Below are 21,388 nucleotides of genomic sequence, written 5' to 3'. Positions count from 1 at the left end.
ATAAACTTTCCAAGGATCATTCTAGCTTGTGTCACGTTCATTTAAGAGAATTTCAGGTAACTGCAGCTTTCATACTTATCCAAACAATAAGGGGACAGATTATACGAAATATTCATGTGCTATATCAAAAACTGGTGACCAAATGTAGTGGTAATTTCTTTGAAGTATAGTTTTAAAAAGGACAAAGTAAACATATTATAAATGAGAGGTGGAAAGGATGTTAGGACAAGATGAGAGCACATGTAATTGGAGGTTCTTGATAATCCATTGCCTTAAAGCATATGTAGAGTGGTACTCACTAATCTCGAGTTCCATCCCCAGCCATGGTGTTAGGCACGTTCTGTGTGTCCATCCCATACAGCTAGAGCAGCATACAAAAATATTGCACAGCTGTTTCTTTGCTGACAATGCTTAATGAAAAACGCAAAATTATGAATATTTTGCCATCTATTTTGGTTGTTTAGATTCTGGCTATATCAGTCTGAACTTATGTAGATAATCATGGTTCTCATCCTTTCTGAGAAATTGGGTGATCTGCTCAAAATGCAAATATTATTTTATTTCTTTTAAAGAGGGAAGTGTTAAAAGTAACCAGCACCTCAAATTCCTCAGCAGATCAAACACTCTCGTTCCAGGGTGTAGAACAAATGATCCTTATAAAGACTTTGGCATTCTTTGTAATGAGGAAGGGATTGCGTACCTAAATTCAAGGCCAGGTATATGAAATATCCTGTGCCAGTCATCACTATGGCTTGGGCATGAGTGTTCCTAAAATCTCAAAATAGCTCTGACTCATTCATCAGCAATACAAATTTTACTTAAATGTATATTTAGTGGACCTAAGTACACATTTCCCTCCTAAGCTATGTTTGTAAGTAGAAAAAAACCCTCATTTTTTAAGTAGACCTTACCTATCAAGCCTGTATGATTAATGAAAGATACGAATACTCTATAGAAAAAAAAAACAAATCTGGCAATATTAAAATGCATCCTATACATTATAGCCAAAAGAGTGGGGTTTTAGCCCATGAAAATTTACAGTAATTTTTCATTACTGTTTTGTACATGGTGGTAAAATCTCTGCCATCTGATTACTACTAAAAAAAAGGTACAAATTCCAGTATCTCATTCAAGGGCATTTAAAAAAATTCCACTATCTCCAAAAATATGTCTCCCTTTTAAAATGGTGGTATTGCATTTTACCAGTTTGCCAGTTTTACATACCATTAAATGAGGATTATGAAATCTTATTTAAGATAACTGCATTCAGGAAGAAGAAAATAAGCTACGATAATTTAATCTTCTTTCCCAAATGTTAACAGCAGTATAAAAATGGATGCTCTCATCCTTGTAATCAGTTGCATGGTGCACAAGGGCAGCAGTCTCTGGTGCCTTCATCTGTGAACTAATCTTTCATTTCATAGCAGATCTTTCCATATCAAACAACACAAATGACTTAATTTGCATGACAGGATTTGTAACGGGGCAAATCTAGTGTCAAGTCGATTAAAGATTACACCGGAGGAACTATCATAATCAGTACTCTAATGAGCCTAAATAGTACATGTAAAGTCTCCCCTTTTTGCCATTCCAGTCATGTATAAAAGAGAATGTGTTTCTTTTCATCGGTGAGCCAGTCCTTTGGTTTGCACATTACGCCCTACGTTTGAGCTAAAGTCATGTCAGTCTGGTTTCAGAGGGAGAGAAAGGGAAATAATAAAGCAAACATCACTTCACAAATGACATTGCTTGGTATAAGCCCAACGTTTGAAGCCCTTAATTCTTCTAATCTGCAAATAGTCAATGCTAATGGGTTTTTGCCTTTGTGAAAGCTGATGCATAGAAAGAAAAACTTTAATGAGCTGCCTGGGTTGTATGTAAGAATAAGTCAAAGGATGCATAGAACTATCGTTGAGGCATTATAAAGAAAGTAAGAAGGAAGGAACGACAGTATTTGTACAAGCATTTTCATGCTAAAATGGCACAATTTTCTTCCTGTCATAATTTCATTGTATCTGAAAGTCAGAAAAGCTTAACCCTTTCAATAGCACATCCTGCAGAGCATATCACACATAATGTTTGAACTGGCAGCTTTAGAAATAGCATCATGGTTTTGTAAACAGCATCCTCTCTTAAATTTGTTTCACAAAACTGATTTATCTGTATCTTAAAAAAATGTGTCAACAAATTATTGGAATCAGTTGCTGCACTTTGAGAGATTAAGAGTTTACCAAATGTACCAAACCCTTAGTGGGAGAGTCTGTCATCACAATGAATCCCTCCTGAGTTCTTAATTTCATACCCCTTTCATCTTTATGCTGACAATATGAATAGCCAAGAGGTCAACAAACTCCCTTATTCTTACTTTCTTATTTATTAAAACAAGGGGAATTTGAATGCAACTTATTAGAAACACACCTGCTAACTCTGCTATTCTAAGTTGTGCTTATGTCAAACCAGTCTTGCTTTTGGATGTTTATACTTAGTGTGAGAAATTGTCTATGAACTGAAATCATGCATTCAGAGTCTTAGCCCAGGTGAGCCTATTTGCCTATTTTTCTTTCCACATTTATTGTCCCTCTCACTGTTTTGAAGAACTCAGGCATCCAGAGCATGGACATCTCAGTGCAGACCTACCCTTCAACCAAGTGAAGACATTTAGCATGAAGCTGAGCACGTTCTCTAAATGTGGATATTGACTTTTGGGAGTCAGGATCAAGAACGGCACTTAGGCACAGTGAAATCTGTTCATGCACAGAGCTGTTTGTAGACTTGGAGCCTTCATTTGGGCAGAGGAGGCACCAGAATGTGCAGAGAAGGGGTTTTGCCTTCGAGGGACGCCTGCCGAGCCCAGCAGAAAGCATGACTAAGGGCTGTGGTGGCAGGTGCTCTGCTTTGCTGCCTGCCTCTGGGGATCACTCACACTCAGTGCTTCAGTACCACAACATAAAGCAGGATAATGTTCTGAGCGCTCTCTCATGAGTGTTTGGAAGCTCATTTATTCCTGCAAGTCATTTTGGTGATATTTTGCTTATTCTATCAAGCTGTCAGTGTCGTACTTCAGGGAGGCATTTCTGTTATTGTTCTGTTATGTCTCTGTTGTTGTTTTTACCTGTACTTGTCAATCCTCATTCTGGGGTCTGCAGTACTGTGTCAAGGTGTACTAAGGCATGACACACTTCAGTGCATCTTAAATATTCTTAAAAGCCCTCAGGCTCTAGCTCATATGCTTCCATTGAGCCATTACAATCCAAATAAAAGAACTTTAATGAGTGTATTGCATCTGTATTGCTTACAAAGGACTCACTGGGAGCTCACTGACAGTATCTTTCATGCTTCTGCTGCAGGTGAGGATTTCAATGAAACAGTGTTTTTCCCTTTCTCTCCTTTTTTTTTTCCTTCAAAAAAACTCACATAGAGAAGAGGAAAAAAAAAAAAAAAAAAAAAAAAAAAAAAAAAAAAAAAAAAAAAAAAAAAAAAAAAAACAAAAAAAACCAAAAAACACCACCAAAAAACCCAAAACTAACCATAAGGCAAAATTATTTATGTGGCTTAAAAAGCTCGAGATTAAAAACAAACAAAACTAAGGAATGATAATTATAGCTGAACTTTTATACCCAAACTGCACTGGGTAAACAGGTGCTGATGTCTCCCAAGACCTGCATATCTCATCTAGAAGCATAATGGGAACAGGAAATCAATAGATTTAGAGCAAAAGAGCTGCATTACCAGCAAACTTGCTATTCTTTTACTTAAGCTATAGCTTACAAGTATAACATTCCTAGCAATATTTATTATTACTGGGTGAAAGCAACTACCATACCAAAAGAGGAGAAAAAAAAAAAATTAGAAACGTTGCTGCCACAGTAGGAAAGGAGAGGAGCTTTCCACACAGAATTGGTCAATCTAATATTTTTTTTTACAATATTATGCTACTTCGTTTAATTTTAAAACTTTTCAGATACTGTAAGGAGAGAATCCTCTGTCAGAAGGGAAATACAGCTCCCTAAGGTTCCTTTAAAACCACAGCATCCTGCCAAATTATCCCAACAAAAGGGGCAGGGGTGACAGAAACGTCCTAGTGTTTCCCCAGAGGTGGTTGTTTCAGCCCTCGAGGCGTTTCTTCCCAGCCCTTTTGACAGTCAGATCGCTGTTCCCGGTGTGTGCCGGGCACGGGCGGGGGCACAGGAGCCCAGTCCCAGCCGGAGCTGCCCGCCCTCTGAGCGGGGCTCCTTCCTGCCGCCGGCCGCGGTGGTGTGGCCAGCACACCTACACTGAGGGGAAACACGCACTTTTTAATCACTCTGTGTTGAAAGTTGAGCGTGCTGAGGCCCGAGGGCTCGGCCCTGGGCCGCCGGGTGCGGCGGCACGGCGCTCGCACCACCATCCGGAGAGCCCAGGGCTCAGAGCGCAGACCCAAATAACATACATTAGCGGCGCATGTTTAGCTCGGACTTGGATTTCATCCACTTTCAGATATGATTATTCATCCTCCATCTCCCTCCAATTGTTCTTTTAATTCATATCGCAGTTGTTAAAAGGTTAGAAGCCACGTTACTGAATAATCCTTTACTGTTTCCCCGTGGCAATTTGCGCCCAATTTTTTGCAGATTTCAAGGCTCGGCTGTCCCCGCCGCAGAGTTCATTTTTATTGCAATTCCCGGCTAGCCTTTTCCCCCCGAACACTACCTCTCTGACCTAGCTGCTGTACCTCTGATCCCATGCACCCCAGAAGCTGTCACAAGTCTCCCTCCTTCCCAGGAGTTGAACACACAATAGAGAATGGGCCCTGGCTGTGAGGTTCAGCAGCCATTAACCCCTACCAGCTGTTCCTGCAGGGAGCCTTCTGTGGCTGAATGTCCTTTCTCTGCGGAGGCCCTCATTTCCACTAATCTAACTATTGTTGGGTAGGAATGCTGACAGGAAAAAGAAATTTTTCTTGTGTCCATGCAAGTGTGTGTATCCATGTGTAAGTGAAGGAAGAGTGAAGGCTAATTTCTATAGTAGGCATGAATGGAAGGATTGGGAAAAAAAACTAGTTAAATGTGTTTACTTGCTTAAAAGGCTCAGTCAATTTAAATAATTTCAGTAGTATGCTCTATTTTGGGGGGATGGGAAGAAGGAGGAAGCAAGTTACTATTATCATTTTATGCAAAGCCGTTGAGAGATTCCCTGCATTTCCTAAATACTTCTTAAAATGTGAAAAGAAATAGGACAAATGTACAAATATCAGCAGCAAACGAACAGAAATGCATAGCAACAAAATCTAATATTTTTAAAACCTGAACCCGAGCATCCAAACATTTACATTTATTTTACATTGATCATCCATTTTCAGTAGACTGATGATTTAGACTGTCTTGAAATACACAAAATGTTTACCAGATCTTATTGCAAAATTCAGGATTTTCTACTAATACTCTCAAAAAAAAATCAATGGGAGGAAAACTTCATTTTTTAACAATTATACATTTTCAGCTAATCAAACTGAAGTCTTTACATCTCTCACAATGACATCATCACTAATCAGAATTTAAACTTGCACTTTAAAATATTTTTATGCAACAATAGTAGACATAACATCCTAAATCGCAAATTAGTGTTAATGTTGCTTCTCTTTTTGAACCACACATGTAAATGAAAAAAAAAAAATGTGACTAATAAGAAATAAAACTATTTTATTATAGAGATCCACATGCCGCTTCAAGTTTCAATTAATTCATCTTTTTCTCTAAAAGATTGATAAGAGGAACTGTTTTGAAATGTAGTGCTCCATTTTATCACCTGATAAAGTTCAGCACAATACAACAGTTGGTCTAGTTCAAATCAAATTAGAAATAATTCATGTAGAAATATATTTTCTGGGCAATTAGACTGTATCGTAGCAGGGCAAATGTCTGATATAATAAAGCTCTACTTTGCATCTGTTCCTGTGTCTAGACGGCTGCAATTACTAGTCCTTACAACAGCAGCAGCAAGATAAAGCCCTGCTTACAGGTTATAGCTATTAAAATGGAACATTTTCTTTCTTTGCCCCCCTTTATTACCTAAATCATTTGATTGTTATAAAACTTAATTTAATTTAATGAAGTTGCACTTTCCTCATCTTCAATATGAACACAAACACAAATAAACAAACAGTAGAGAATTCAGCTCATTGTTTCTCTCCAACAGTAGCTGCCCACGGATACTGGTCTCATTGAAGTTAAATATGTGCAAATAATGCTTGCTCAGAACCCAAATGGCTGAAATGGCTCTGTGGGTAAAGAGGACCCAAAGCCCCACGACTGCTAATTTGGCACCCTTCAAAGGCACTATAAAAACTCCACATAGTATAGTAGACAAAGCATATCCTTAATTGCTGGACTTGGCAAGAAGAAAGGCCAGTGCCAAAGAAGGTACATTTGTAGTTAGATAGGTAAGTTTATATCCCTAATAGAAGGAAAACCGTGGGTTAGACAAATAAAAACTGGAGGCCATGCACAGCCGTGCATCTACAGGTTGAAGCCCCACTGACATCTCATGGCAGCAGCAGGAGCTCTGACATCCCTCCCTGCTCCTTTGCTGGAGGAGATGACAGCAATGAGGGGGGTGCTTCATCAGCTGCACTTCAGGCTTTGTAAATCAACTAATATGGGATTGGACAAAATCACGTGTAAAAGCAATGGGTCCAGTCCTTGAGGTCGCATGGAAGTACTGCTTCTTTACTGTTTCAGCTTACTGAGTACACTAAAGGATTATTTCAGCAGGATTTCTGAAACTGCAGTTTTACACAGTTCATGGGCATAAACAGTAGTTTCTGGTGTTAATGAAACTGCTTTCTCCTTCAAATTCTCCCTATAATTACAGGGTTTCTGGGTTTCTCAGCAAACCTGAGCAAATTTTAAGTAGGGCTTTGTTTAGACAATCTAAGATATTAAATCATAGTCTTGAAACCCTGGAAAGAATCAAGCACATAGCAATAAATGGTATTTGTGAAATATTTCATGAAAAGAAAGACATTCATTGAAACAAACACAGGCCTCTTGGCTAATTTTGAAAATAGCAAAAACACAGAATGTGTGGCAGGTTAAGGAGATCTGGTGGTAGTTACAGGCCTCCAAACACAGCTCTCACCAAGACATGCCAGAATATACAGAAGACCAATCCTACATGAGGAGTTGTCTACTTGTGGCTCTTCCTATTCAAATATTTTTCTTACCATAGTCATTCACTAAGGGGAGTGAGGCAATGCCTGTGTATATACATCAGACCTTCAGGGGATGTTTTGGTGCCATACAAGAAATTTTTTATGCTGTTTGAAATAAACTACTTTCTTCAACTAAGCCACACTCAGATGCCAGCTGTGTGTCTATAATCTTCCTGCATCAACTTCTCCCATGGTCTTTCAATGTCTAATGTGTGCCTGTGTCTCATCTTGGTTAAACAGGCTGTCTTACTGAGGGTAATGTCATTTGTAATATGGATCATGTTTCATATGGGCCACAGCTGTCCCCATGTAGAATATAAAAAGAAGACCAGAAGATTCTGTAACCCTGTCTAAAAGAAAATAATTGACTGTACTTTCTAGTATTGGTGATTTGACTGCCAAGTATCTGTCTTGAGCCGACCCATTAACAGCAAATCTGAAATAAAGCTGCCACCCAGTATTTGCAAAGATAAAACTTGGTTTTTTCATTCTCATAATGGATGTTTTATCATGAAATTAACTTCCTGTCAAAGAAACTGGATTCATTTAATCAGTATTCAAAAAATGATGATGGACCTTCTGTTCCACCTGGCTGTAGTATCTCACACAGGGAATGTGTCTTGGAAGGCTTCACTTGCAGAAGTGTCCCACTTCCAGGTCCTCAATACCAATATGAAACATCCCTAAGAGGAAGGAACATTAGAAATACCCAGTAAGGTAATGATACTACCAAATAGTGCAAGTATCTTCACTTCACGTGCTGCAAATAGCACAGAATATTGCTTTGGTATTTTATTCAAATAATAAAATAAAGACATCCCTTTGAAATTCCTTATCAATATTTTATGCTATATATTTCATGAAAGTTATATAATCTGGAATGCAATTGTAGAAAAACCCAAGGAAAATCTCTGTGTCAGAATCTTAGACTTACTTTTTACATGTTCTTACTTTATCAGGATAATACATAACACATGTCAATCTTCAATTAACTTGAAATTCCAGCTCTGAAGTATGAGTTCCTCCAACTCCATAGTTCCAGATCCAAATGACTGCACGCCTCAGAGGCTCAGACTTTGATTTTTATTTCCTTCTGTACTCCAAAATTCAACTCTTTACACGGGAAGTTGTTACTCTGCAGCAGGTGAGTGCCCAGCTGTTTGCTACCTGACTTCTCACCCTGCAGCTGCCTCCCCCTGATATTTCACCTAATGCCAGTAAAGTGTTTGGATTACAGCCCAGGTTACTGTCACTGTTCTGCAGCAAGAGTGGGAAGGGAGGAAAAGCTCACTGCTAAGAAGAACAGGAGTCACTTGGGCATACCTCGAATTAACAGTTTGGGTGATGGGTATTTCCCAACCGTGTGCTGCAGTACTCTGTGAGAGCATGGTTATGGGATGGGTGAGATCTTTCCTTAGAAGATATGCCAAGATCATCAATGTATGTTGGAAGCTAACATATTGAAGAAAGCACTAGATTTGCGTGCTCTGTCCAAGGGCAAATAAAAATTACAGTGCTATGTGCTGCCACCAGAACAATGATAGCTTAGGATGATCAATACATGGGCTTGAAGCGGGGGAGGAGTTATGAAATTTAAAGTCTGCCTAACTTCTGGCTGGGTTGTTGAGGTGGCAGTAGGCATGTGTTATGAGGACGGGTTGAAAGGTCGGTCACTTCAGGAAGTTTTAATTACAGTCTTAGAAAACTCCCTAACTCTGATTCCTAAGATAGAAACAGAAAGAGGAGGAAAGCCCTGGCTACTTTTTCAACAGAGGTATTCCTGTAGTTGTTGAATTGGCTGACTGAATTCTTACAAATCCTGCCAACCCTTCCCCAGCTGTTTTACCAACTGCTATTGGAGCATAGCATTTCCTTAAATATAACAATTCAAGAAAATAATGTTTTATGAAATGCTGACATGTCAAGTTTTCGGGAGAAATGTGAACTCAAATTGTGCTGTGCTTTTTTTTTATTTTAACAGAGGATGTTAATGGATTTTCAGTCATGAGGCTTAGAAAGATGACATTAAATGTCAGTTGATTCTGAAGAATAGAGAGACTGTTTAAAAAGAATTGCATAGAACCCAAAATTCTCTCCATGCTGTTTTCCATCAGGAAGTCTGTTATTTCATTTGTCTTTTGCATGTCTAAATATAGTAAGTAGAAAATCAGAAGGCTGTTTTTCACAGACTACTGGCCTGATATCTGTGTTTGAAGTAAAAATTTCTAGCAAGATACAACTCCTGATTGTGTCAAAGTATCCTTTGAGTAGTGCCCAGATCTGGGACCTTTTGCCCCAGAGTATTGCTTGATGATATAAATGTCATTAAAATGTACTATAAAATATTTTTTAAACACTAAGCTAACATTATAGCTGAAATTTCTAGCTGTGATGTACATTATTAACCTCATCTCTTGAGCAGAAATTCCACCCTCATCTACTACATCAGTTCAGAGAATGTGGTTGTGCTCTGTGCTAACTCGTTGCAACTGTTATTTCTTTTAAAATGCTTCTAAAAATAACCATATTTAAATCTCTTCTTAAAGAAATGCCCACATGCCATCTATAGAGACATCATTTGAATTTACTATGGATCTCAGACTGCTGTACTGACACCCTCATCCTTAACAATCTTACCTAAAATCTCTGCATACTTTTTGCTATTTGTCACTTTTAGAGAGCCATCTTTCAAATCCATGCATGGAACTCTTCACTCCTGACATCCTCAGGAGACTGATAATAATGTCCTGGATACTCATGAATCAGTGGTTGGTACTAACATAGGTTTACAGTCAGATGTTTTCAAACAGCACATAAGAAATCTCCCCACAATAAGCAGCTCCTATTTGGAGAAGGTCTGGAGATAAAATTGTAGTTTTTACCATTGCTTATTATGAAATAAGTAGCTCACTTTCCTTAGGGAAGGTTTAAAATAGACTTAAAACAAGCTTTAAGTTTCATTTCTGAGTGCTGAAGTTTAAGTAGAGACTAACTGACCTGAGAGATGTCTTAAATATCCTTCATAATGTTAGTGCCATTTAAACAATTCCATTTTGCACAGCAGATCAAGATGCAGGCACATTAGGTGCTATCTTAAAAAGAACTACCATACTTCTTTCTACTCATAAACAACACAGCATTCCCTAATGTGTCAATAAAACCATATGACAAGCCAGAGAGTACTCCACACACACACAGACACAGACACAGACACACACACACACACACTCACTCACTCATGTTCTTGATAGACTTTAATGAATATATAGATTACAGTCTTTTGTAGCATAATCTTACTTGCTAAAATGGTGATAGTATTATGCAACATTTATTTCAGGTCATGAACTCACAGTTGAAATTCCTTTTTAAAAACTTCTTGGTCAGCTGCTTTACTCTTCAGATCTCTACTCCAAATATCCAGATTTTGTATTCTAGAGAAATATTAAAGTGAAATCTATTTCAAAAATCAAATTGAATAGAAGTTCAAGATGACAAGCAGAGGACTAAATTTTCTCATAAATCAAATCTTAAGTTTTCTGGTTTGTGCTAAGCATTAACACAGAATTATATGCTAAAAAAAAATGCACTTCCAGTAACTATCTTTTTATTTTCAGTTTATTCTGACATCAAAACTCCTGGGAGCTATTTCTAATTGTGGACAGCAATTGTCCTGTCTTGTGAGAATTCTGGATTTCAAACAAGTTTCCCATTGTAAACAGAAACCACAAATTTTCAAATGTTAAAAAAGTACTATAAAGAATTAAGTACATTGGAATGCAATGCTCTGTGTTAAGAAATCCAAAACATTTTACTTTGATTTTGACTGTTCATTTGGGGACTTTGGGATTTAAGTCTTCAAGAGGCTAATATTTCAAATCAAAGTCCATGAAGTTTATATTTTCAAAATCCTTAACAAAGATGGTTTGAAAAATTCAAGTGCTTCTTTATTTTAGGATCTGAAAATACCGCTTCCCTGGATTAATTTCATCAATTCTGAGCTTTCTAGTAATATCATTTTTTTTTACTTTTATGGTTTTTATGGGGGGAGTGTTGGGGCGGGTTTTGGGGTTTGTTCAGGTTGTTTGGTTTGGCTTTGTTTGGGGGTCTTTTGGGGTTTTTTTGGTTTTTTTGAGTTTTTGTCATCAGGAGCACCAAATAAAAATATATGCTTGCACTGCTGATCATAATTCATTCTGAACACACACGAAGTAGCAAGCCAAATTCAGTTTCTGTTTACACTTTCTTAATGCCATGAAGTTGTACTGCTGAAGGTGAGAGATGTTAGCAGCCGTTCCACAGTTTACCTCTGCTGAAAAACCTCAGTTAACAAAGAGACTTGGCTCTGACCAGTTCTGAAATTGGAGATTTCTGGAATGCATCTGACAATACAGGGAACATGCATTTTTCAGGATGCTGGTGGTGCGTGTGTATGGTTGGGTTCTGTGCTCAGACTGCACAAGGCTAAGCACATGCTCTAGCAACCAATGTGCTTTTCCCCTCCTCTCTTTGTCTGCCTAAAGTCCAACATTGCATGGGCTATTTCCTCCTGATTGTGATTCTGGCTGCTTCAAATTTCCTGCCATTATTTTGGCCAGCAACACTTTCTTATAAGGTGAGGCTCAAATATTTTCCCATATGGAAAAGCTATGGGACTTTAGCTGTCCAAATTCATACCATCTCTGCCTCCATAGCCCCCTTTACCCATCCCATGTACCCTGCAGGCAGAGAGATAGCAGCCTAGGCAGAAAGATTCCCTGAGCAGGGGTTCTTTATACTCGCTGCTTTGCATCGAGCTTTAGAGAGCCAGTATCTTTCAGAAAGCATTATATCTAAGAAAGGGGGAAAAATACAACTATTAAAAACGCACATACACTGCTGGCACTGTTGTGACAGCCAGCAGTATCAGCGTCAGTCAATTATCTTCACAAATGCCTCTTGTGCTAATGAGCACTCACAAAAATCACCAGACTTTCTGGCAAGGAGAAAAGATCAGTTTCATTGCTTGCAGAACTAATTCAGTGTACAAAAGTGAAGGCTCCACCATCACTGCCTCTTTTACTGCTCCTTTGTAAAGGCTTTTGATGTGCACTGAAGAGATCGGTCTGTGTTTGGGTCTCTTCATCTCCAGTTCATTGCCTGTCATTAACATACATATCCATATGAAAAGTTTGGTAAGTCACTAACAGCTGTCCAGAATGGAGTTTCAGGAAAAAAAGGACTATTCCTTCTCAAAATGCTGACAATACTATGTAGCCCTTTTTGGCAAGATATACCTAACTTTTAAAGCCGCCTTTCACTCAAAAAGCAACTAGGCATAATACTACATTCAAACACATAGTGGGTTTTCATTTTGAAACAGTCATTTGCTGTATTCAGAAAAGGCCTATAGTTGCCAGAAGCAAAAAGCACTCCATCATTCATTATAAAAAAAAAAAAAAAATTCTTTCTGAGCATAGCTTTTCAGTATGCCAGATAACCTCACATATCCGATTTAACACAGGGGGAGAAAAAGCCCACAGCAGATGCTCCTGAGGGTCATTTCATGCACACCGAGTCCCTGCCTCAAAATTATGAGACCTCACAGCTCATGATCACTAGCAATTGTGAATTTTAGCAATGAAAGAGTACCAAACCATGGCCACAGTAGTTTACCACCAGAAATTAAGGAAAAATATGTCTTCTTGTCCTTTTGATAGAATTCAAAATCAGCACGAAAACTAATTCCACAGAATGTGGAGTAGAGATAGATGATATAACTATTAACTGGCATATATCAAATTAGGTAGTATGTATCTCCTTCATATATGAGACCTTAGTAAGTATCTTGAAGCGTATTTAAAATGGCTTCACTACATGTTTCACAGAGCATACTCAATAAATGGTGATTTTTTAATTTTTTTTTTTTTTTTCAAAAAAAGAGAAGTTGATAAATTTGTCATGATTCTATTATTTCTACAGGTATATGTATGGTTGCCTTTAAGGATGTGATCATAATCTCAGAGTGAAAAGACAACAAAAAAAACCCCACAGTTTTAAAAATAATGAATTAAGAGGTTTTCTCTCCCAATCACTTGGGCTGTAGCTTAGTCATGTCAGACTCAGAAAGAAAACTTTGATTGATAAACAGTTTTCTGTCCCACCCTCTCCCCCCCCAACAACCACTCTGGAGTTCACGACCCCGAGCCATAATTTACAATACATCGCGCCCAAGGTTTTCTAGGTCTTAGTTTGAAAACCATAGTGGGTGCATCTGTGTCAATTATCAAGGGGTTGACCATAGTTTTACAAGCATTTTTATCAGAAGCAAAGTGCCCGGCAGGCTACCGACCACTAATTCTGGAAAGATTTTATTCCTGTACTGATCCTCCCACCATGCAAAACCAGCTTGTGCTGCATAAACCCAAGACTTTAATCCCACTTGTTGCTTCCTTTTTTTCCTCCCCCTTTTCAGAAGCATCTCTCTCTCCCACATCAGTCAATAAAATCTTTAACTCTGCCTATTTTGATCTGAAAATTAAATCTTATTTATTATGCATCCTGTTTGTTGTCTTTGAAGAACTTGAGCATTCATTTAAAGAGGACCAGAATGACTTCTTAAACACATTTCTCTCTTTGCTGCAATTAAACAAAGTGGAGCTGTGATTAGTCCACCACAGGGGGGAAAGAAAAAGACACCCTTGAATCAAAATGGGGGGACCTGACTGTGCATTATTGTCTCACAATGCAGGAGTTTATTGCTGAAACCTGCTTATCGCCTTGCACTGCAAACCATGGGAACTTCAGTCAGGTGGAAAGTTATTCTCTTCTCTGGCTGAAGCAGCTTTAAGTATCATAAGAACAGCTAAAGCCACTAAAGCTCTTCCTAGTAACTGAGACATTTAGGATAATCTTTATGAGAGTTTTGCATGAGCTTCTGCTTTTTGTTGCAGTTAGAAGTAGAGTTAATGATGAGCTTTCACCGGCTTTTTCTTTCCTCTTTTTTTTTTTTTTAATCTAAGCCAAAAGCGCCTGTTTAAGTTAAGTACCACACCTCCCTCTAGCCTTGGGAAACCACTCAAGAGGGATTTGCTTGGCTCTGTGTGCATGACACATAATGAAAACAATTTTACGCTGTGGAGGAAGTATCGGGCAATTACTGATGTAACAGCCACCTGCAGAAGCGAGGCCCTCGACGGAGCACTGGGCTGTTCATAGAATATTTTATGGTGTGATGTTATTTTGAATGGCTGGGGCAGGTGAAGGGGGCTGAGGATGTAATAAGTAACTCTGCTGGAGACTGTGTCCGCAGCTCTGTTTCTCTGCAGTGGTCCATAGTGTAACACCAAGAAGAATCCTGACCCTGCATAAGACTATGCAAGGGCAGCTGAGGCTGAGGAAAGATGATGTGACAAGTCATGGTGGGCACCCTTTAAAATCTGTTGTCTAGCGATTTTACACATGATGTCCGGCTTAAAAAGCCCCTGCATCAATCTTGTCCAATTTAATTTGATAAACTAAGTGTGGATAAGGATTAAATGAGAATTTTGTAATGGAGGAAAACTTGTTCTTACTCTTTAATCCATGGAAGATTTTATGAGGTAAACCACATAAAAATTTAAACTGTTGCTGTGGAAAACAGTGTTACTTCTTTGTTTTGAACTTGTTTTAAAATTTAGTCTTCTCCTAAGAAATAGATTCCAATATATATTTTACAGCCAGCACATATACATGTTACTCAAAATGGACCACTTCAAAGAAACCATTTCAGATAGCTGTTATAAAATTGGATTTATTTGATGTAATTTATTCCCAGTAGTGGACCTACAATTGAAGTTTTAACAGAAGCATGTTATTTTACACACATTTCTATTTTTCCTCCATAAAGAATTTTTTCATTCCTGGAAGAGGCAGAGACAAGTTAAACTGGACATAATACAATGCAACATGAAGGGGGTATGTTCAAAAGCCTTAAGAATTTGGGATGGTGTTGGCATGCTTAAGATCTTTAAACCAAATCAAAATAAAAATAAATGAAACTAATAGGATTTAAATATTAAAGGTTTATTTTTTTACACTTACCTGCAGAAAGAAAAAGAGAATAATCAACAGAGCAATTGTCTCATATTACACTGATATCAGCAGGATCTATAATAGTCCTTTAAAATTATTTTTCACCTTGCTTATATATGCATTCATAGATTATGGTATTTGAAAAGAAAAGCTGAAGAAGGTTTCACTGCAAGCTGCAGAGTGATAGCTGAGAGATTCCTTTTTAAGAATAGGACGTGTTTAGAAAAAAAGACACAAAAGATTTACAGAAACCTTGGACAGAAATTGGCAATGAGAACCGAAATCTGGAAGAGCAGCTGAGAAGGAAAATGTACCTTACCATACACTGAAAATAACATGTGACAACACAGGAATTTCCGCAAGTGACAATTGGAAAATTATAACGATACTCTTTAATTTTTGTAAGAGGTAGTTGCAGATACGCTCATAACATTTCATAACATTAATTTATAGCTCGCACCAGTAAGAAATAATACAATGTTATGTTAATTTTCTATTCTAATGTCACTTTCCTAACAGAATACTAAAGTTGTGCTGCTTGAGATAGTCGAGATGGTTGTCTATCGATGTTTGTATCACAAAGACTGCAAAAGTAGCCTGACTAGGATGATGGTATGTTGCACAATTCAAGCCATGATCTGCTCTAAGATTTCCTGGCTAATTATCTACAGTCTGATCTAATCAATCAACATCAGCATTAAGTATCCAGTGAATAATACACCAAACAGAATAAAACATGCTGGAGTGTTTTCATAGATTCTCTCAGTGAAATGCTGAGCTATTCTTCTTCCAACACAAAATAAATATTCACTGAATGAAAAATCAGTAAAAGAACATTAGGCATCTCTATCAGCAGCCTCTCCTCTTGCTCTGTACCTCTGCATAGAAATTTAAGATAAATACAATAAGAAAAATCAAAAAAATATTGTTACAGAGTCAATTACATTTAAGACTGAAAAAGTGTCCAATAAAGAGTGTGCTGATTCAACTCCAGAATAAATGTTAAAGATGCTGTGTTTTTAGCAATTTTATGTAGCCTGAATTATAAAACAGCAAACTTGCAGTAAATTTTGGATACTTATAATTAGATTTTCAACGTAAGAGAAGTTAAGCTCTGTATGTAAACGGCATTATTCAAAAGCTTGTCTTGAAAAAGAAAATTGCTGTTTGACAATTCTATAGAATATTCAAGAAAGGTAATTATACTGCAGTGGCTGTTAAAGACGCAGGTGTTGAATACAGTCACTGCTTCAGCTTTTACAGAAAACTATAGAACACGAAGAGAAAGGAGACAATAACATTAGCACAGTGAAATATTCACCTCTTCAAGAGGAGTTTATATTACCTTACTTTATCAATATACAGAAATGATGAACTAGCCCCCTTTCACCCCCTTAGGTTTTCAGGTTATTTGAACTCTTTCCACTTTCTTGCCTAAAAAAAGAGGAAAATCACAACATAGAAATGGCCCTGGTGTAAAATTCATGTAGGCAAAGACACAAGTGAAATGAAAATGGCAAGAAACAAGAGTGCCTCGTTTTTTAATGAAAGGCCACATAATTAATCTGGAAAACAAAAGTGATTGACTAGCACCAATGTGAAAGAAATGTACTGACTGACCCCCAGCGACTACACAAGTGCTCTGTGTCACTGTTGATCCACAGCTAACTGCTTTCTGAATTGCCTGTCCTTTGATACAATGCACCACTCACAGAAGCAGGCTGAAAATAAGTTCATTGTTAGAGTTACACTTTTAATTAAGATGTTAGAACAATCAACGAGTGCACATGAAACCAGAAGAGATGACATTTGGATATATCAAACCTTGTTAAGGGGTACACTATTATTATCAGTCGTTACATTCAAACAGCAAAGGAAAAATTCATCTGCTGGATAAAGGATGCCTTTCATCCAGCTCTTAGAGCCAGGTTCACATGCGGACTTCCATGGGGTGACTCTTGACTCTTCTTCACGTCAAAATGCTCCGTGCCAGAAGCAGAAAACACAAGACAGATTTCAGAGCCTCAGTTTCTTGAGTGGGCACCTAGGAGATGCACAGGCCACAGCCTCAGGCAACTAGCAAAAAAATCCACTTTTCCTACAGACCCAGGGGACAGGCTGCACTTGTTGAGAAGTGATGCTGCCCAGTGCTGCAAAGGACCATTCCCCTGCCCTCCTGACATCCAGGTAATCTCTGTGGAAAAGAAAACCTGGCTGACACAAGCAAACACCATGCTTTGTAGTGGGTTAGAATGCTTTCATGGGAAGCAAATCCGAGATCCAGGCCAGCTCAAATGCGTTTCTGGCAGCAGTGAAACTGCCCGAGTGGCCAACTGATAGTCAAACTACTTTCTGAGCCCTTCGAGGAGACAAGGATAAGGAAGTCAATAGTGAGGGGGAAAAAAGGAAAAATAAAAGGCAAATCAGGAGGGGAGAGGCATTCCTGCTTGGACTGGGAAAGGAAGTAAAATAACTGGGTTACAAACAGGCTTAGAGAAATGATGAGGATCAAGGTAATTAAAGATATATAGATCTGCCTCTATAGAATTCTGTGAACATCCAAAGGTTTCTGGCAGTCTTTTTCATATACGTGCCTATATCACCTATATGAAATGTTAAGGTGCCTATCCTTACATTGCAGCTGATTTTTTAAGTTCTTGAGGCACAGGCTTGCTCACTTTTCTTGGAAGCTAGAGCTCTACCAAAAAATTAATGAGTTAACAAGGATGAATTCACCTTGCAAATAAAACTATGAATTTATTAGAGGACACTTTCAACTGATGAGGTTTCGACAGCTTTAGGCACCTTCAGTTTAAGAGGCCATGGGAGGATGAAGCATTTTCATTACATATGTTGCTCCAGTAAGTTTCTACATGGTCATACTTCTAGGCAGTACAATCACCTACGTCATCATGGTAATGGAAAGATGCCCAGCAGCTAGACCTGAGGTGAATTTACTGAAAGCACCAGATTCTCTGAATAGAGAGAATAGTAGAAATAAACAGAGAAGTGTACTTCAAAGAAGACACCCTAGGAAAAACAGAGGACATAAATTAATGGTAAGGACAGCAATTTCATTATTATCCATGAAAGGTTAAGTGGCATCACATCTGGGATGAGAATAACTTCCCTTCTTGATAGGAATGTAACTGAACAGGCTAAAAGGTGCCTGAGGTGACTTCTAATACCTTTCAAAGCTAGGAATGCACACCTAACACAACTCAAAAGTGGGCAAATAGTCCACAGGAAAAGTCTGTTAAAGAGAAGCTTTATTCTTCTTAGACTTTTGTGATTTCCTAATAACAAAATCTATCATTATACATAAATAAGGTGGGTTCTAGGCCTCTCTGTTCTATCAAGAGACTTCTTCAATCAGAAGCAGCAGGCTTAACTTAATGGTCACTATTACCAGACTTCTTCCCAGTACTGTATTATGCATCAGCATAATATTACATAATAATTACACAGAAGGCAAAGGTGAAGGGATCCTTTAGCTAAGTGCAAGAACTATTATATACCTTGACCTGGTTAAAAGATTCTGATCACATAAAAGTATTGTAGATCTAGGTTTTATATTGTTTTTTACCACCATGGGGTAGGTTTTTGTCACAGAGGTAGGACATAGGTGTAGGAATGGGACTGTGGGAGCCAGGCTGATAAATACAGCAACCAGAGAAGTCTGGTTGCTCACATAGTGAGCACCAGTGTAAAATTGCAGTTGCTGTGCAGTCACTTGGGCACCTCTGTTATGATGGAATATTTCACTTCTCCAAAGTGGGGAGGCATTGGCATTACAAGGCATAACAGGCATACGTCTTTTCCCAAAAATACTTATTTGTACTACCACATGCACTCTGAAATCAAATGGAAATTAAGCACCTTAGTGACACTGGTAACGTATCACATACAGCCTTAATAAGTCAAAAGAAAGGTAGGAAAGGAAGAATCAAAAGATTTCTTTAAGGAAAAATGTAGGGAAGCTTCTCAGAGCTGGAGAAAAATTATTCTGCATAGAAGAGAGATTTTTCTAGTCATAAAAGCTAAAAAGTAAAATCAGTTAAAATAAAATTGTGTAGACTGTGGAGGAATTAAAAATATTTTTTCTAATGGAGTAAAGGATGCCAAAAGAGGCTAAATGTAATTAGCACTGATGTTGATGAGTAGAACACAGCTTTTGTAAAGTGGGAACTAGGCAAGTAGTGAAAACCCCGCAGGAGATAAGGGTCACTGGTCATATTTCAGAAATGCCACTTCTTCCCTGTTTAATTTTATTACTACTTTGTAGAAAAGGCTTTTTCAAAAGATACCTAGTTTAAGCTCCCCTAGTTTAAGTAGTATTCTGATTTTCTTGCCTTTTTATTTCATTTACCTACCTAAAATCTTTCCCTGTACCTGCAAAGGCAGACATCTTGAATGGTCAGATGAGAAATGGCATGGTTCTAGTTCCACAGAAGTCCTGCTTCTGGAGTACAAAGGGACCCTTGCTGTGGCAGGGGTGAAACAGGACCTGATGCTCATGGCAGTGCTCTGCAGTGTGTCACATATTGTGTGGTCTCTTGTACAGGCAGCTCTAACTGAAAAAGAAGGTGGATTGCAGGATTGCTCCTGTGATTACTGTCCTGCTTTACAAAGGTGGAGAATTCAGGGCTTGTGCATGAGTGGAAGGAAGGATGGGAGCTAATTTCCAGACACCATTCCAGGCAGCTTGTCTTAGGAAAGAAAAGAGGTCTTGTCAGCAGTTAAGAGCAGAATGCACACATCAAAGAAGACATTGGCAGGGCTTCAATATGTTTTTATAGTACCTAATTTCTTTAGGCAATTCTTCCAGGACTGCAACAGCAAAGCCAAGACAATTACAGAAGCAACAAAATGAGGACAGAGCAAGGAAATCTCTCAGAAGCACATTTTTATCCATTTCATAGATGGACTTGCAATCATTAAATTAAGTACCCTCTCTGGGCTTGATTAATAAGGGTCTTCTGATGGGTTCTAGGTGAAGTAGTGTTGGGTGCCTAAGTGATGGCAAGAGAGCAGATGAGTATTACAAGGTGATTGTGAAGATGTATTTGAAGGAGAGCAGTGCAGCTGCTCTCTCTTTTTCATGTATTTCATAAAATAGAGAAAGAATCAGATATCCTGGAAAGCATATTTCAGACAAGCATTCTGGCAGCAAACAATAATGCATGGAAAAGGGTCCAGGCAACAAGGAAAAAGCCTGAGTAAAAATAATCTCCCAAGTCCCTTTACTCCATAACATATTACACCCTTCATACAGGGTGCTTGACAGAGGAATTTATTCTCCCACCAAGTTGTTTCTATTTTCACAGAACCAGAGGCTGGTTTGGGTTGGAAGGGACCTTAAAGACCCTCTAGTTCCGACTCCCCTGCCATGGGCAGGTACACCTTTCATACCGGGTTACTCAGAGCCCCATCCAACCTGGTCTTGCCCATCTACAAGGATGCGGCATCCGCAGCTTCTCTGGGCAACCTGATGCAGTGCTTCACCACACACAGTGTAAGGAATTTTTAGTCTAAAATTACCCTCCTTCAGCTTCAGGCCATTCCCCCTTGCCCTACCACAACATGCCCTTGTGACAAGTTCTTCTCCAGACTTCTTGCAAGTCTCTTTACATACTGGAACTTACATACTTTTTTTCATTGTTTTTTTCTTAGGGATTTTCCATTTTTATTAAGGACTGACAGAAAAAGTACCTGAAGCAACAGTTGTGCTTTCAAACTTCTGGTGATTCTCAGAAGAGATGGAAAAATGCCTGTGGCTGCTACTTCAGCATATATGAAGTGAATGTTCAACACCTGTATTATGAAGCCTGACTACAATTCATTTTGACAATGTTATAGAAAAAAGTGCTATCTCAAAATGGTGTCATATGAAAGAGCCAGTAATTCAAATATGTAAAATATTAGTACTGCTGATTTACAACTAATAATTTTTTTCTCTTTTGCTACCTTGATTTGAATAATAAATAGCAGATGAAATCTGCTGGAGGCCAGGGAGTTTAGCAAGGAGTGTCTAAAGTGAAAGTAAGTTGTTTATGAGAAACCTGCAAAGATGATAAGGGTGTTATGATGCCTTCACCAAGCCACTAAACTAAGTCCCTCACAATAGCAACCACTGTTGAAAATGTCCTT

This window comes from Sylvia atricapilla, chromosome 1 (assembly GCF_009819655.1).
Source record: "Sylvia atricapilla isolate bSylAtr1 chromosome 1, bSylAtr1.pri, whole genome shotgun sequence".
NCBI classification, from domain to species: domain Eukaryota; kingdom Metazoa; phylum Chordata; class Aves; order Passeriformes; family Sylviidae; genus Sylvia; species Sylvia atricapilla.
Note: the sequence above shows the minus strand (reverse complement) of the source record.